This window comes from Accipiter gentilis, chromosome 13, assembly GCF_929443795.1.
Source record: "Accipiter gentilis chromosome 13, bAccGen1.1, whole genome shotgun sequence".
NCBI lineage: Eukaryota > Metazoa > Chordata > Aves > Accipitriformes > Accipitridae > Astur > Astur gentilis.
This window is the reverse complement of record NC_064892.1, coordinates 5,952,409-5,970,318: the sequence shown is the minus strand read 5'-3', so window position 1 is coordinate 5,970,318 and position 17,910 is coordinate 5,952,409. Positions and strand designations below refer to the sequence as shown.

The following is a 17,910-nucleotide window of genomic DNA, read 5'->3' as shown; positions in this document are numbered from 1 at the left end:
AGGGGTCCTGTGGAAAAACAGTATTTTTTATTGCAAATAAATAAGGTATCATAATGGCAAAATAAGGCTGCACAAATAATATTATTTCTGGCATTTTCTAACTCTGAAGACAGTATTTCACCGTGTAATAGAGGCTTTCATACATTTATTTTCTCACGGAATTGACACGGTATTGTTACGACATATGTTGTACTGCTTTAAATTTTATGTGTGATATTCAACATTTAAAGAATTTAATACTTGAGTTGTGCCATCTACTTTCTTCTCATCCATATAGTTTTAGTACACTGGAGCGAGGAAGCGTATATTACGTGGGAAGAATTGCAGAGGTTAGGTAAGTTAGGACAGACACAGAGGAAGCGCTCAGGGCAGCAAAATTAAGCAGATCATCCTGGTGTGGTTGCACGCTCATAAATCTGAAGTAACTCCTGCACATTTGTAGCAGGTTAGGTACCGAGGCCGTCGTTTGACAATGCAGACGAACTGGCTTTAGATCTCCTAGTACTTGCTCAACAGCAGGGTGAGCAAATGGTGCAAACTACTGCGCTGGTATAAACTCACTGTGCCAGTTCAAGCTGTTCAAGAGGAGTCAGTAAATTGGGGTTGTGCCTTAAGACTTTGTGCCAGAATATGTGGGTTTGCTCTGCATCACCCTGGGCCTCGTCTGATATCGTCTGTCCTCTCACTTCTGGCACACGTGAACACAGAAAAGCAGCATAGGCACCCTGTCATGTACTCTGGCTAATTAGTGTTGCCCATGTTTGCCACGGGTCGTATTTGCGTTGCCAGGCCACTTAGCCACCTGCAGGCCTGGTACTGAACGGTGGTGGTCTTGTCAGGAGGGGCTGAGCCATTTTTCAGCCTTCCTGAAGATCTCAGCCGCCTTTTCTGCCTTGTGGCCTCAATGGGATGCTCCTCTCCTGCGAGCTGAACCTCGGCGGTCGGTTCCTGCGTTCAGTCTGTTTCCATGGTTAATTTGTCTTTCAGAGCTGACATGCTGTTTGATGTCGCCTCCTACCAACCCCTGGTAATAATATATTTTCTGATAGTCTTTTTGTAAGTGAATGGGAAGAGTTCATTTTTACAAGTGGTAGAGAAAGAACTGCCATTTGTAACACCCACATTGCGAGATCCATTTTGAAGAAAACAGAAAACAGACTTCTTATTGAAGGTGAGAGAACATTTTCTATGGCAAGCATGACATCCAAATTCTTCTTTACGCTTATGACTAAAGCTGTACAGATCTTTTGTCTTTTTTTTTTTTTTTCTTTTTGCTTTGAATTAGCTCATCAGCATGTGAGATACTTCTCTCATTAACGTTAAGAAAAAAAGTATGACTGTGGGTGGCTTGAAGTAGCACGGGGATGGCTAAGCTGAGTCAGACCAAAGGTCCATCTAGCCTAATACCTTGTTTCCAACAGTGGAGATGTCCAGGGAGGACAAGAAAAAGGCAAGCATGTAATGATGATACCCCCGAATATACTCCCCTGGTTGAAAAATCCAAGGCTTGAGAATTTCTTGCTTAGTGGAGATGTTTCTGTATTTAACAGTTCTTGATGGGTTTATCTGCCATGAACTAGTCGAGTAGCTTCTTGAACTCCTTTCTAACGTGACTTTTTTTTGCTCAGCTGTTTTTACAGAACAGATTCTTCTAAAGCCTTTGTAGAAAGCCAAAGCCAAGTTCAGGCTAGGTTTAGCAGAACAAAGTCCAGTTGCGATACTATAATATTATAACTGGTATAGGATGTCCGGTATTGAAAGTTACGCCAAGGTTTTCAAAATCATTTCTGGCCCTCAGATTTGTTAAGAAAACCCGAACCGACAGTAATGTACCTAATGCACAGGGATTTGAACCAAGCCCTCGGAGAGTCTGTGTATCTGGGATGCAAAAATGGGGCAGATCCCGTTTCGATGGCTAAAATTCAAAAATCCCAATTAAACAAAAAGCCCTATTCCAGTAACTTAGAGAGGAAGAGGAACAAATGAGGGCAGCGCTGTGAAAATGCCCTGTGGGGAAGCAGCCACGTACCTAACCCAACACATCCCTGGGTGGGACTTGCCCCTCGTGCCCCCCGGCTTCGTGAGCAGCTACGCAGCCCCCCCTCCCACCCCAGCGAGCAGCAGGCACAGCTCTGTGGCTGACAGGGGGTTTGAGTGACGCCATCCCACTCCCACACAGCTTTTGTCTGCTCAATGTGCAGAGAAACTCAGTGCAGGAGCAAATGGGCTTAACCCTAGCTAGGAAAAAGTCGGTTTTCTTCTGTATCAGCCCAATGGTCCATTGCACGTGGAAAGGCTCTGTTTCCTCTGCAGCTCCTCCAGGCATGAAGTTATGCCACTGCTGTGTGAGGACAGAAATAAAAAGAAGAAAAGAAATAGGGGGGGGGGGGGGGAAGTGGTGCCAAAGAATGAGAGAGAAGCTGGGAGGAAAAGAAAAAGAAAAATGCGCACATAAGTGAGAAACAGTGCAGTTTTCGCGGTTCTGATGAATCGCAACGTCGTCTTTCCAGATTGAGCATTGAGATTGTGCCCAGGGCTCACCTATTCAAGAATTTTATCGCCAGATCCTTTGCTTCAAGGCATTTAGCATGGATTTTTCATTAAAATCAGGTGGTGGTGGTTTATTTTTTAATTAAAGGCTCAGTCTCTGGGTTATGTGTGTTTGTAGGCTGCTGGTTTGTGCTATATATTCAGTTTGCTGGCCTTTTTACAATAAATGCAGGCGTGTTTTGGGATCAGGTAAGAGAATTGCTTTTAAGAGTGAAAAACTCAAGAAACCTATGTATTCTTCTCTCATTGCCCGGCTTGTTAGCGTTTGCACAGCAGTCGTCATAAATATTTCTTCCTGTTCTGCCGAGAATACTGGGACAGCAACAAAAAACAATTCAGTTAGAGCAAAGTTATGATTGTCTTTATGAAGTTAAGGAGAAGGGGAGTCTGCTACGGGCCCTTCCTATCAGCCCCTCTGCTTCCGACAAGGTAGGCTGGGGGGTTCTGCCAGGGAGGACTTTGGTCTGGGGAGAGAAAGTGGATTTCTGGCCTCGGAGCAAAACGTTTCCCCGAGGACTTTGCGGAGACTCTGCAGCTTGGCGGCCGCTGGTCCCAGTCCTCGCCTGTGTGCCGCGCTGTCGGATGCCGGGGGGATGAATGAGGAGGGTTGCCCATGTCTGCTTACCCCCCTCACTGCAGTGGGCCAGCTACGCTGCTGGGCTTTTTCCATTAATGCTCAGGGAATACTAATGTGACCCCTCAGCTAGTCCCCTGCTACACCTCTGAGGATCCCTGCTGCTTTTCTGAGTGTGATTTTTTGATGATAAATCCCTGCCTGTGCTAATCATTGTTCCTAGCAGTAAGAGTGGTGTTACTGGAAACGTGGAAAAACGCCTGAATGTCTGAAGTGAGTTATTTTTAGAGCTGTGGTCTGCATGAGTATGCTTAATGCTGCTGTATTTATTAAGGCCATGGAGCAAATTAAAGTGTCACGAATAAAGGTCTATGTGCATGCAAACTTCCTTTTCATCCAGGCAGAGCCGTAGTTTAGCCTGAACATATAGCAGCTGCTATCTCAAGATGGAAAGCGGAGATACAAATGCTAAACAGCACCTGGTGAGGCTACTGGGATGTATAGTTTTGTCATATATGAAAAATGATACAATTATAAACAAAAATTTTGCCTTAGAAAAAGCCTGTTGAAAAGGAACATCTTCAAAGCAAAAAAGCAGAACCAGATTAGTCTGCATCCTCTTCTTTTTTTGGCTATTTTCACTAGGCAGGTAGCATATCTTCAGTTGCTCAGGAAATGAGATATCTTTTTTAAATTCAGAGGTGTTAATTGATGTAAAATTGTGTAATATTCAGTATGTGCATCAAAAATAAGATTGACCCAGACCAAGTAATCTATTCCATTAGATAAAAGATACGAACATTGAAATCATTACAACTGTAGACAAATGTTCACGATATGACACTTTAACCTGAATTTTGCTTTCCTGTTTGCATCACTGCTGGATTGTATTGACAGTAATAGTCTGTATGAAAAAAGAAAGCAATTTATAGTCTATGAAGGAATCTTAATGATTCATATTCAAATGTTTGTGTTACTTAGGATACAAATCAACAACTTTGCTCCTCGTTAATGCAGAAATATCTTCCGTAACGTTGTTATCATCCCATTTCCTTTAGAGCAAGATCAGTTTGTGACCTGAAAAACACTCTGGCCCTTCAAAGGAAAGGGAAGAAATCCTCAACTTGTGAAGACAAAGATCCTTACCTTTTAAGTATTCCTAGACCTTAAGCTCAATTTCAAATGGGTTTTGTTTCTGCTGCCTGAATTCACGTTCAGTGCCTGCACAGATGTTCATTAATTTCCGTGAGAGATACGTTTGAAAATAAAGTCCTGCACGCTGTTCCCCTGGCCTTTAGTTCAGAAAGATGCTAGATCATGTTGAGTCTCAGTGTCAGGTATCTCTGTGGGGAAAGACTAGAAAGCCTGACCTATTTGCATATGTGAGGGCGTACAGCAACAGTCTGCTGCACTAAAGTAAGAGAAGGTTATTTTGCAATAATAAAATTGCAAAGATGATAACCTGCAGTTCAAAAAAAAAAGAAATACCTCCTTCTTTTTTTCTACAGACAAAAAGGAAGAAGAGTGGGAACATCAGCTCAGAGTCTGTGGCTGGATTTTAATAAGGGACTGAATGGCTTCATGGCCCCTAACAACATTTATATATAAATGAGTTGAGTTAATAAGGCTAATCAAATGTCATGCTTCAAAAAGTCAGTTCATGGCCTGAAGGGATTGGGAAGTGCTTTTCCTCCACTGTAGAGATGTGCATCATTGATTAGGATTTGTCCATTCCAGAGGAGAGTTGCAGAGCCGAAGGCATCCCCAATGACTTGCTGCAGCCAGTAATTCATACGGAGTCCCATCAGCAGCTTGGGTATTTTATTTTACCTGAATGCACAAGTATTGCAGCAGCCTGAACTCTGTGATCGACATGGGTTAAACATGACCATATTATATGGCAGTATTGCTGAGCGATCGTGAAAACTTCGCTTAAAGTGTGCGCTGCAGATCAAGGTGCAGAGATTTACTTGAATGAGTTAGCAGATTGGTGGGTTTGCGCTGTATCAGCAAGGCAGAATTCACATAATCGCTTGCTAGTTTTCCTGAAAGGTAAAGAATCCCTCATAAAAGTTGGAGGTTAGAAGCCTAGGATTTTTGATTTCATATTACCTTCTTTCTCAGAGCACAGCATCCATAGCCGATAGTGGTACAGTGCAGTGCACAGCCTGGCATGTGTGTCAGAGCCTTGATTTGTTAAGATTTGAGATCAGAAGACAGAGATGGTCCAATTTCTGTTAGGTATTCCGATGTCAAAGGTATGGTAAATAATAAAAACCTCACAGAGCTACAATTGAGTTAAGAAGATGAGGACTTAAAACACTGTCTCCGTAAATCCTTCATAGTATTAAAGCAAATAAGTATCACAAACAAGATTTGGTTTCCATATCTGCTGGGAGTTGAGAGGACAGTGCAAATAACTTTAATACTAGTTGTACCTTAACTTTTGTGCCTAGGGGGTGCATTCACACAGAGCTGAAATCATTAATAGTGGCTTACTTTGGGCTTACCCTGCAAATTACAGTATAACATAGAGCCAGCCTGCATCTTGAAGGCTGCCTCGCCACGGCAGTGTGAGCTGACTCTGTTGTCTGTGTGTGTGTCTGTGTAAAAGGTCTCATTTTGGCTGGTTATTGCAAGTAGTAAACTCGGAAAAGCTTTATCAAAGTTCTTTGCATGCCAGGTATTTAATGGGAATTGTACATAAAAACTGATTCTCTTTCAAATTACAGGGTTTGTTATATCATAAACTAAATTCTAGTTGGTAAAAACTTTTTTTCTAAGATACCATAGTATCTGTAGACAAAAGCTTTAGAACATAAATTTTGGGAAAGCAAGTGACGCTTTTGCTAAGATTTGGGGAAGATAAGAGGGCCCCCTTGTGGAGATTATATATATACACACACACACATATAGGCTAAACTTAGGTGGAAAGAAATCTGTTAGGTCAGTGGAGGGAGAAGACGGCAGTTTTGCTTGTAGCTTTGACTTGTATTATTCACATAGCAAACACTTCTGGGTTTGATCAGATCCTATCAAAAATTTTAGTGGAAACATAATGTGCAGTGTAAAGTGGGAAGTCAGTCATCTGTCTTACAAGTATTCAACTGAAATACCCTGTCATCTGCTTGCTTAATGTGTCTTACAGGAAAAAACTGTACAGTTACTTCACAAGAAGAGGAATGTTGGGAGAAACAAAGTTAGGATTTTTGTCTTACAGCTGAGCAATTTCCTTAGCCTCTGTGAATTGTTTCAATGAAGTAATAGCAAGGACTACTCTTACAATGTTTTCATTAGTAGAATCACTTGAAATTCTTTAATATCTGTATTGTCATATTGTTTACCTTATGGGAGGCAAATCTCAAAAGTTACAACCAAACCTAGATGTTTTAGAAATCAACATGTAGGACGAGAAAATAGTGGTGATGCCTGGATTTTGTGATGATCATTTATCATTTATGGTCATTATGCTTGATGTCAGAATTAATAAAGACTTGAAGCAAAGCTTAAAGAGGATAAATTGATGTACTTTCAAAGGGATTTCAATTACTGGGCCTTTTTATTGTTAATTACTTTATTAATTGAGCAGAATTACTATACTGATTCAAAATGCATTGTAGTGAAAAAATCCCACAGAACTTTCGTCTGAGCATCCCAGATTTGGAAGAGAGCATCTGCAACTGAGGTATTAGTTGGAAATCAGAGGCAGCTCGATTAGGGAGGGAGCCTTAGTACATGCCACTTGCGGCACAAACCAGTTTCCAGTGAAGCCAGCTAGAGAGGAACACTGGTGATGCCTGTGCTGCTTGTCTTACCTAGCCAGAGAATAAAATGGGATGGCAACTTGTCCTTCAAAAGTGGGGAAGAAGATGAGAGCAAACATTGTAGTTGAATTTAACATAAATATTTTTGCTCTGTTTCAGACCTAACAAAATCTGACTGAAGAAATATAAATGTCAGAAGATTTAAGGGTCTGGCTACATTTTATTTGTCTTTTCAGGGGCTCTTTGAAACTGAATTTTACCGATCAGGTGTACTCTTGCAGGCAGCCAGGACTGTTGTGATAACAGATCTCTCATAATTCTGCGTGAAAGTAGGTAGAAGTTTTTTTCTTTATAACCGTTCCAAAAGGCCTTATGTTGTTTAAGTTACGGAATAGGCAGTTCTGCATCCCCACCTCTGCGTCGGAGCTGGAGGAGTGCTCAGCCACCCAAGCAGTAACCGGCTCCAGGGAGATTCCTCCTGACACAGGGACTTGCTCTAACCTTGCTGGCAGCTAGTCAGAGACTGCGACCTGCTAGTGCGGAAGGCTTTGTGGCTTGTCCTGTGTGCATAAGGGATATTTTATGAATCCTGTTGTGCTAAACTGTTACCTGTGATTGTAGGCATCAGACTCGATCAGCAGGGTCCCTTCCCAACCTGGTTTCTGTAACCCGTGGAGGCAAAGTTGGCAAAACAAGCTCGAACTGTGGGTCCCTCGTGCTGCGCTGTCTCCAGGTTTGCTCTTCTCTTGTCCCTTGCCTGTCATCACCTTTCTTTTATCTGGCCAGCCCTTGTTTTCTGCTGCCACCTGACGCTGCGGATCGTCCCCTTAGCTTGTCTCTCCTGGACGTGTAACATCTCTCTCGAGAAAGGCAGGTTCAGGTTCCTCCCCAAGCTGGGGATAGAGGCAGCTCTGGGAGGAGGCAGGTAGTACAGTAGTGCGAATACATCCTTATTTCATTTTCCCTTCTGTGCAGTGGCATAGAAAAGGCAGAGGTAGGAGAAACGACATTTTTGAGTAAAGGTGTCAAACGTGCCCCAGATTTTCACGGTTCTTTTGAGACGCAGCAATGATCTGTGCACAATAGGGATGAGATAGAATGGGGGCAATGTGAGCAATGGATTCCTCCTTTGCCAGTCCTGGCCAAAAAGGATTTATTATTCTCTGGCACAGTTATGCATGGTCTTGCATAGAGTATCTTTAAAGAATCTTATAAGACACTATGTGTATCTATTGTTTTTGAATAGCATTTCCTCCTATGTGTGCTCACACACCATTTCTTACAAGGTACAAAGCTTTTATTATGTGTGTGCTTGACAGAACAACCAAATTTTTAGTATTTGATTTATTATTGCATTCTATATTTATATTTCTTTCAGCGAGACTCTTGCTACTTCACTCCTTTCAGCAATTTAAGGAACACTTAGAACAACTGAGTTTGATATAATTTAGGCAAAGAACAAGAATCTCTGGAGGGTACTTTGTTAGCTTTGTGTCTCATCAAGAAATGATTTACAATTTGTATCAAGGTTGTTTGATGGAAAGTGGCATATTTGTTTTTCCATCAAATCACCTAATCTGTACATTTCTATTCCAGACCTCTTCGCTCTCAAATAAATTGTCATTTCCCCATCTGAACCGTTCTCATATGCGGCAAAGCTGAGGCCACTGTTCTCAGTCTTTGGGTTGAGACATGTAAATACCCAGCATCTGTCTCTGATAGGAGAAGGGGAATTTACCTTCAGTGAAGTATTTGATAGAGCAGCATCTGTAAAGTTATTATACAAGGCAGAAAACATGAGGCTGAGCACAAGAATTTTCCAGTGGACAAGAAGCTGGTAACAAAACGAGACGTGCTGAAAGAGGAACTTTCTGGTTTAAAGGAAAGTTATTAATGAATTTCCTCAGGGCTGGTCTTAGCTCTGATCCTATTTCATGTTTTCATTAATGATGTTGGCACAAAAAGCTGAAGTATGTTAATGAAATTTGCTTAATGACCTTGAGGATTTCAGTAGAAGAGGTGGAATGAAGGAAGTTCGGTAGCACAAAGCGCCAGATCATACTTTTGAGGCCAGCAGAAACAGATTTCCTCTATCAACTGAGCGCTTATCAGCTGAAATGGGGGGGAGCAGAAAGACCTCTATATATTAGCCAGTAACACAGTGAGTATGAGTTTCCAGAGTTACGCAGCCCCATAAAAAAATGAATGCAACGTGAGGATGTATCAGAGCTTGGATATCAGATGTATCAGAGCCAGCGGAGGTAAGGAAGTATTTATTGTACAGGGCGCCTGTGAGGCCTCATGTGAAATTTGCTCAATTGTAGCCATGTATAGTGAAATGTGAAGTCGTGCAAAATCAAATGCCAGGAAGGACTGCTTGGATGGTCAAAAACCAGAACAGATCTCAGGAGCTTTCAGCACGTTTTGCTCTTCTGAGCCTCCTATCAAAAGCTAGCATGGAGAGCTGAGATGTTGGAAAACTCAGGGTGCGTCTCTGGATGAAGCAATCTAAGCGTGACCAAAGGGGGTTTGAGGACTCCAGGGTGGTTACTTCTGGCTTGTCTCATCAGAAATGACAATAACAACTAGTTCAGCTTTGTAAAATGAAAGCCAGTGCGATTGCTGTCTGATCTCCAACTTAAATGCCGTTTCTCCTCCTCTGATGTTACATTTATAAATCCTCCTGAGCATTTGCAGTGTTAACTCAAGGACAGCTGGATGTAAGTAGACCAAGAACAGGTTTATTCTGGGAATGAGACTTGTGTTCCTAACCATGAGAAGCAACTTTCACAAGCTCTTTCCAACGGGAGCAGTGGCATGAAAAGGATATTTCAAAAGGGGCTAAGAAGTTTTATGAAGGGGATAATAGAGTGCTGTTATCTGTACTGGCAGGAAAGGGCACTCTTATGGCTCTGGGAGCCTCCTTTTGCTAAATAAATCATCAGACCTTGTTTTCTGGGTAACTGAACATCCTTAGCTCCTACTACTGTGTATTTTCTTCACTGGCAATGAGGCTGAGTTTATCTACATGTTTAAATATAGATTTAGATGCCTAACTTTATGCTTTGTGTTTGAAAATTTATGCCTAAATCCTAAAGGCAACACACAGGAAAAACACATATTAGCTCAGAAAGCTCACACATTCATATGCTATTCGTGTGCATTTTCTAAAATACTGGGATTAAAACCATGGGTAGCTACATCATTTCATTAGTCTAGGAGCTGTTCAAGATCCAGACTTGATACCTGTGAACAGAATTAATTTCTTTAGGGACATGCAGTTGCTGCACTGTCCTCTCCAATTTCTAGAGACTCTATATTGAACAAGGTATCATTGAAATAAATATTCATGAAGTTGCTCAATAATTCAGGGTGTGCTGATTCAGAGTGCTATAGCCCTAGTTAAAACCATATACAAAAAAAGCCAGCCTTGTAAAGGCAAAGCCCATTCCCTGTACTCTGCCTAGGGTAGCCAAGAAAAAAACAAGGGAGAACAGGTATGATCTAGTTGGCAAGTTGGTTCTGGTTTGATGCGTTTTCTGACAGGACCGTACGTTTGGTGACGGAAGACTGCGCACTGTCACGCAGAATCGCAGAACCCCCGGGGCAGGAAGGGACCTCAGGAGATCCCTGGTCCCACTCCCTGCTCCCAGCAGGGTCACCACTGCGCGCAGATGAGGTTGCTCAGGGCTCCGTCCGGTTGGGTCTTCAAAACCTCCAAGGGTGGAGGCGCACAGCTGCTTCGGGCAAAGCTTTCCCAATGCTTAATTATTCTCAGAGTGAAAATTAGTTTCCATGTATCCTCCCCTTTTTCAATTTACGACCGTTGTCTCTCATTATCCCACCATGCACATCAGTGAAGGGCCTGGCTTCATCTTCTCACTGACCTCCTCTTAGCCACCTGAAGACTGCTGTTTGGTCCCCACCTAACGTCTTAGACATGTCTTTGAAATACTTCATTAAAATTTGCATCCTTACAAATTTATACTCTCCTATGTCAAGAAAAAAGTCTCAACACTCCCAGTTTCCTTTTGCAGCAGTAGGTCCTGAGATCCCTTTTCACTAATGATTTTGAAGGGCGTGTGACAATGTGATATGTAGAAAACATGATTATTATTTTAATGGTTATTCATTACTTTAAAAAAGTACAAAATCACAGGTCCTAACTCCAAAGCCTCCGAAGTATTTTAAAAGCAAGTTGTCAGTTTGCATAGTCGTAGGCCAGCTGTCTTCATTCCTAAAATATTTAAGGAAAAAAAGAGTCTCCACAAATGTGGGTTTTACCATGTTTTGTGGTACAGGTGTAGCACTGGATTTTGAAAGTCATCTTTTTTCTATATAATATACATCTAAAACAGTGCTATGTTCAAACAGCTTACCTAGTAGCTCGCTCTTCTCATAGCCTCACATAGCTCTACACTATTATTGAATTTGCCCTAGCTTCACTTCAAGGAATATTAGACTCTAGGTGGAAAAATTCCTAACGTTGTACGTGCAGCATTTGTGTTGCCACAGGTTCACTCTCTTTCTTCGACCCTTCGGGATTACCTTAAATCACTGCTGTTAAAAGTTGTTTGATGTCAGAGTGAGTGATCTCTAAAGACACTCTTTCTCATCTGTCATTCTTTAATCAGGTGTGGGACACTAATCTTCTGATCAACAGCCATGCAAAAAAATAAAATAGTGCTGTAAAGCTTTCCTGAGGTTTTTCTGATATCATGGATACAGAATTTAATTTGCTATTTCAGAGTCTATTTAGATTTTTTAAAAGGGCTTGCAATTTCTAAACAGAAAAATCAGGACTTTTATAATGAATCCTAAAGCAACAGATTAACGTAAAAGAAGCTGAAGTTGGTGACAGGGAGTATCCCTGCTAACATGCAACAAAATGTGAGGTTTCCCATTTCCTAAGTGCTTCCCAGAGCCCAAACACCACGTTTCTCTTGACTGTAACATACTGTGTCATCACAAATAACTTCCTGAGCAACCACCTTTGCTTTCCAGAACCAGAAATATAATCCCAGCTGTCTGACTCCAAGCCCTCCCCCTGTCTCACTGATATACTGGTATATCAGCAAGGGCAACAAGATTAGGGTAGACTGTTAATCTAACTGCTCGTTTGGAGATTTGTGTGAAATAATACAAAACTGACTTAAAACTTCCGTTTCCTTTGGAGCTCCAGCTCTAAAAGCATGGATAGAAAGAGATACCCTAACATGACTGGTAGGTATATCATAGGGGCAAAAAGTCATGCAATGGAGGCTCTCTGTAGTTACTTCTCACTCATTACAAAATATTACGTTACTGATTAGTTTTTTAGGTTGGCCTGAAGTTTGCACTCTGTGCATACAGGCAGGGAGTTCAGGCAGGGAGTCTTTGACTCCAAGACACCTGTATATAGGTGCCTACAATGTAGACATCTCCAGGTTAGCAGGTATCTAAGCTCCATTGTGGTCAAGGTACGCAGTGCAACGCATAGGGAGCCTCTCAAGTGAGACAGCTCATGCCAGAGCTGGCACCTGCCCTTGGCCAGCTGCATCCCTCTCCAGACACACACCACTGCCCGTGCTGAGCAGCTCCCCTCTGGCTTCGGAGATTGCTTAGGCATGTGGCTTATACGTAGACCACGGCATTTAGGTGTCTTACCCTGGAAGTATTATCCAGTCCCTTCTCTGGGCAGGCATGTCCTACAGATAGAGCTGCACTATATGTCACTGGGATAACGAGAAGCAGAGTTGACCAACAGAAGCTTGTGGCCAATTTGGAAATAGGAAACAGTGGGCAGGTTTTTTCTGGTTGGATTCAGAGCCATGGGACAAAATCTGAGAGGAATAATGAGACATATCTAAAACTTTATAATTTTGTACCTCAAAATGCAAGTTGTTGGCGTTTTTTATTTAACTCTGCTGAAGCCATTGGCAAATTCTGCTTTAATGTGGAGTAAGTGTCTATAGGACATTACAGCCACTGTTTTAAATAAACACGGTGCTCAACATCCCAGTTAAAACCGGCAGAAGCTGTGGGAGCTCAGATCCTCCGAGCAAACACCCAATTAAGTGTTTTCCCTACAAGCTGAATGGGTGATGTACATGGTAAGAGTGGATAAACGTTGACTTCTGAATGGTGACTGCTGCTCTTTCATAAAAAGACTTTTAAAGAAACCCATGAAAACCTGAGAGGACAGCTAATAGTATTAAGGTCACAAACTTTTGTAAAGGATGTCTTAGAAAACCATTCCCGTCACAGTGGTCTGGCATCCCGTGACAGATGCTAACCTTCAGAAACCTATGTGCTGCTGGTACATCATCTTTGCAAAAGTTTGTGGGCTAGCTAGTTTATCCGTCTGGCTTGATGGGTAAGCTGCCAGACGGACATGCATATAGTTTGTGCACTGTTTCATAGCTTTTTCGGTACAGTACTGTTGTTCTGAATAAGTATACAGTCCTTGTTACGTTGGGCAGGTAATCTGTCAGTTAAGCACGTCATAGATGCAGTGACACTCTACGCAATAACGCTGCCAGCCGTGACCTGATACATCTGCATTCCACTAGGATGATTTTGACCAGTTCAGATCAGGCCAACAGTTTTTCTTTGCTTTCTGCCTCCCCCCACCATCCTTGTTGTGTGCTCTTATTCCCTAATTATTCATGTATTGCATTATCCTTATTTTTGTTTCATTTACACTCTTCTCTTCACCGTTACGCATACTGACAATACGTTGCCTGAAGAGAGGTTGCTGATCAACAGTTAGCTCTGTTACTGCCTCTGAGAACTTGGGCTTCAGGACAAAACTGGGAAGCATAAGGCTTTTGTTCACATAATGCAGATCCTTCTTAACTCTTCAACTTGCTACCACGTCTGTCATTAGCAGAAGCGTGCTGCCAGGCTGGCTTTTGCTGGGTATTTCAGACCTTTCCTCAGGAGCACTCTCACTTCCAGGATTAAAGCTGCTAACTTCTTGTCTCAGCTGGGTCATAAACTTGACCAGGACTTTTATTTTCCCTGCTACCGGGAAGAACCAGAATGTGGATGGTTTTATGATGCACCTGGGTTTTTCAGTCATTTTGGTTCTTCTTAGTGCCTTCCAAAATATTCTCCAGTGACTCTTTTTCTCCGCCTCAAGTATTCCTCTGTCTCTGCATCAGCTTCTAGGAGTGCGCTGTTCTCCCTTTATGAAGCTCATCACTCTCTGCACGTAAGGTCCTACCTCATGCTTTGAAAGAAGAGGGAATAGGTTTTTTTTCTCCTCCCTGAGCCTCTGAGAGTGCTGCCTGAGCTCTTCTTGTGCCAGCTGCTCCACGCGAGAGTGGGGGCGACAGAGAAGATGCCTGCCATTCATCCTTCTTCCCCAGGAGGTCCTATGGGATGTTTTTGTTCTCGACGTGCGGTGATCCTTCACGTATTTAGTAAATCTCCCCCAGCTGGGACGTCTGTTCCATGGTGATAGAAGAGGCAAAATGCCCTGGTTTGGGATCACCTCCACTAATAGCAGAGTCTGCCTCTCTGAAATTAATTTCTAAACCAGAGCAATACTATTGAAGGATTAATGTAAGATCAGAGTATTTATATTAAAATACCTTATAATGTGAAAGAAATACATGCTCTTAGGTTATATAACTAGAAGCTCATTTTAGCTGTTCTGTTAATGAAAGGTTTTCTTTGCCTAATGCTAATGAAGAGACTGGATTTTGTGCGAGTGGGACTAGAGCCTTCTGAATTCCCAAGTGCTTTTTAATTCTAGTGTAAACAGAAGTGTGCAGCCTGTGCTTCACACCAGTGCTTGTTTGGGCCCTTGCATGGATCATCACGCCCTTGCCCGGACCATCACGGTGCTTAGCATCTGTACAAAAAAATCAACTGTCCCATAGCGGCGACTTTGATAACCCATTAATTTCAATACATTATGCTCAAAAGGAGATAGTTTAATCTGGGGAAGTTGCGTGAAGTTTCATTTCAGGAGCAGCTAACATTGTGACTAGTGGGCTGGTGTTTGAAATGTAATCTAAACTGTTAGTACATATCTACGTGTTTATATAGACAGTCACAAGACACATTGGCAAATACACACTATGCATCTACTATGATTTTTCTTTCATTGACAACTGCAGCTTATGGCCAGATTCCAATGTAAATTTTTACACATGCACATATACGCACACTCTGATATAGATACAGATACAGATATAGATGATACTGATATTGATATGGATATAATTTGTATGGCTGTTAATTAATTTGGAATGTTTTCTGTAAAACATCTTCTCACTGACGTGCCAGCGTATTCTGCTTGGCTAGTCTTTAAGCACTGAGGCTGTCTGTGACAGTAGTTTGCATAATCGATGATGGGAGTCCATTGAAATTAAGCCAGTAAGTCCGTGATGAGTTTGCTTTGTCAAATAGGGTAACAGATGTTATTACTTAATTCTTTGCTGAGTATTTCCCACAGTGGATAGCTGTGGAGTTTAACATAGCCGTGTAGGTACGAGCACGGGTGGCGCAAGGGGGTCATTTACACCGACGAGAACAAGTGCACATCTGTATTCAGAGTGGCTCAGGCATGTTCACTGTATTGCTGACTCTTTTACTGAACAGTGAAGAAAGGGGAGACTGAAGGCCATGCCCAGTTGAATATGAATATTTTTATGAACTGCTTCTTATCTTTATTATGAGCTGACTCCTCAACCATTCTTAGTGTGATTGAACACTGTATATTAGGCACTGGGAGCTCTGAAATGCTGCTATATTTAATCCATAAATGTCCACATTTGAAAACAATTTCCTAAGATAATTTTTATAATTGTCCAACTGAAACGAATGTGCATGACCTATCTGTTTTTACTTATATCATTATTCTAGAGACATGACATCCTTTTCCCTGAAAGAAAAATTTGTGCCACGACTGCTGCACAGCATCCCCCAGTTCTCTGTGTAGCATTCTAATGGTGTCACCTAAACAGTGCTGAGGATCAGGTGGAAGAAATCTTAAGGTCTTCCAACCTCAGATTAGTTAAAAGAGTGATGGAGAGTCACGAGCAGAAGGTTAAACAGAAGGTTGTAAACTGTGAGTGCGGTGGGGATGGCTGCACTTTTAGTTACTAGCGCCTCGGAAACGAAATGTGTGTCAGGCTGCTGTTAAAGGTTGTCTGCCAGATGAAGAAGCCATTCAGTTGGTAATACAAGAAGGCAACACCCTGAAAGATGCACCAACCAGAAGAAAATTAATCAGGATAGTGAAAACAGATGCAGAAGTCAGGTAGTCACAAGGAGGAGCAGCAACAGACCGGTGAAAGTTTCTCGCCCAGTCTGCGTAAGGGAAGCTGCGGATGTCATACAGAGACGCGCTGTTCTCATTTCCCTGCATTTGCTTCATACTCCTGTTTATTTCACATCCAACACATTTACATATCCAGGGATGAAATGGAAATGATTGATGCAAAGGAGGTATTTTTGTTAATTGTTGTTGCTCTGACTGGGACTGCTGGAGATGGGTGAGGAAAGACAGAACTGTTATTAGAGGTGTAAATAATTGTCAAGAGCAACTTTTAAACCCATCTGTTACCACACATCAACATCCAAAATTATCCAAAGAGGGGAGGGGCAGCAATACAAGGACTAAGCCAATGCCACGTCTCTATCAATGTAGAAGTTGGCAACTACCTCTGAATCTTTGTCCTTTTTTTTTTTCATTTCTCCTCCCTTGGTGCTTCAATCATTTTCTGTCACAACCCTATCAGTGCCTGCTGGATGTTACAACAACAGTGCCTTACGCTCAGAGCTGGTGGGTGTTTGAGAATTGGGCTGCTTTACCTGCACAACACTAGTGAAATGCGTCCACTTTTTGTCCTGTTAATTGGAAAGCAATTCTTAATGTGCTCTCGCACATGCAAGGTAGAGCCAAGATGAGATGAGCATCCGATTTGAGAAGGGAAAGTGTGATTGAAGTGCTAAAGGAGAGTGATTTTGGTAGTGGAACTATACTACAGAGCACACAGGAGCACTTCTGGTACTTTCTGCTCTGCAGGAGTAGAAGAGGGACTTTAGAAATACCTGTCTACAAATGGTTGCGTGATCCTTGGGTTCATTGTTGATATGGGCTCTGTAAAGTAACTGAAGTGGATCAAAACAGCTGAAGTGCAGTTTGGTCATGTGTGAGCTGCAGCCAGAAAACCCAAGCTCCAAATCATTTTGGAAATATCATCCTTCAGAGTATCATCTGATGCTAACACAACTCATGGCTTCCAATGCAAGTGTTAATGCAAATACAGCCGTGGCACTCCCTACTTTATATGCTTCCACCTGTAACCCTTCTGCTATGAAATAACCCTTGAAACAGCTGTTCCCATTAGATAGTAGTTCAAGAAATGACCCTGCAGCAGAACAGAGTCTGTAGTTTGGCCTCATAACCTTATTCCAGAAAATATATTATAGATCCTCTAGGTGGAGAGCTCAGCGTGAATAAGGACAAGCATTCAGCCCTGCTTCCTTTTGCTTTGTCTGCACCGGGGAATATATCTGCATTTTTAGGACTATGTGGGCAAATACCTATTTCTTTGACAAACCTGAGGTTTATGGAGAAGTTATAGGGAATCTTTAGTGCCAGAAAATGGGTGATACCTGAAAAAGAAAGGTAATTGTCTTGGAGACTGTTACAGATTTTGAGATTTTTCATTTAACTGGAGTTAGCTCGTGTATGAGATGGCCCTCACAAAGTGCTGGTTTGTTTACAGGGTAATTTGTCTTCAGCAAGCTTGCCTCCTGCTTACTTGCTTCATCCTTCTCTAGGCTCAGGAAAGAGTACTGAGATCAGACTTAAGATTTCTTAAGAAATCTTAGGGCTCATGATTTATTAATAAATTGTTTGCAGTCAGATGATTCATGCAAACTCACAAGCCTATTTTTGTACCAGACTGTGTGTTAATTTTAGTCATGAATCTTCTGCTGGTTATTCTAGCTGACAGAAATCATAAGTATTTTGGTTTTGCTTTGTCTTTATGATATTACCCTGTAATTCAGGTGAGTTGT

The 17,910-nt window shown here is 42.0% G+C and overlaps 1 protein-coding gene across 1 annotated transcript in view; it reads left to right on the top strand.

The window, feature by feature from the left end:
• Positions 1–17,910, top strand: part of HS6ST3 (heparan sulfate 6-O-sulfotransferase 3) — a 309,343-nt gene that overhangs the window by 285,812 nt on the left and 5,621 nt on the right. The window lies entirely within an intron of this gene.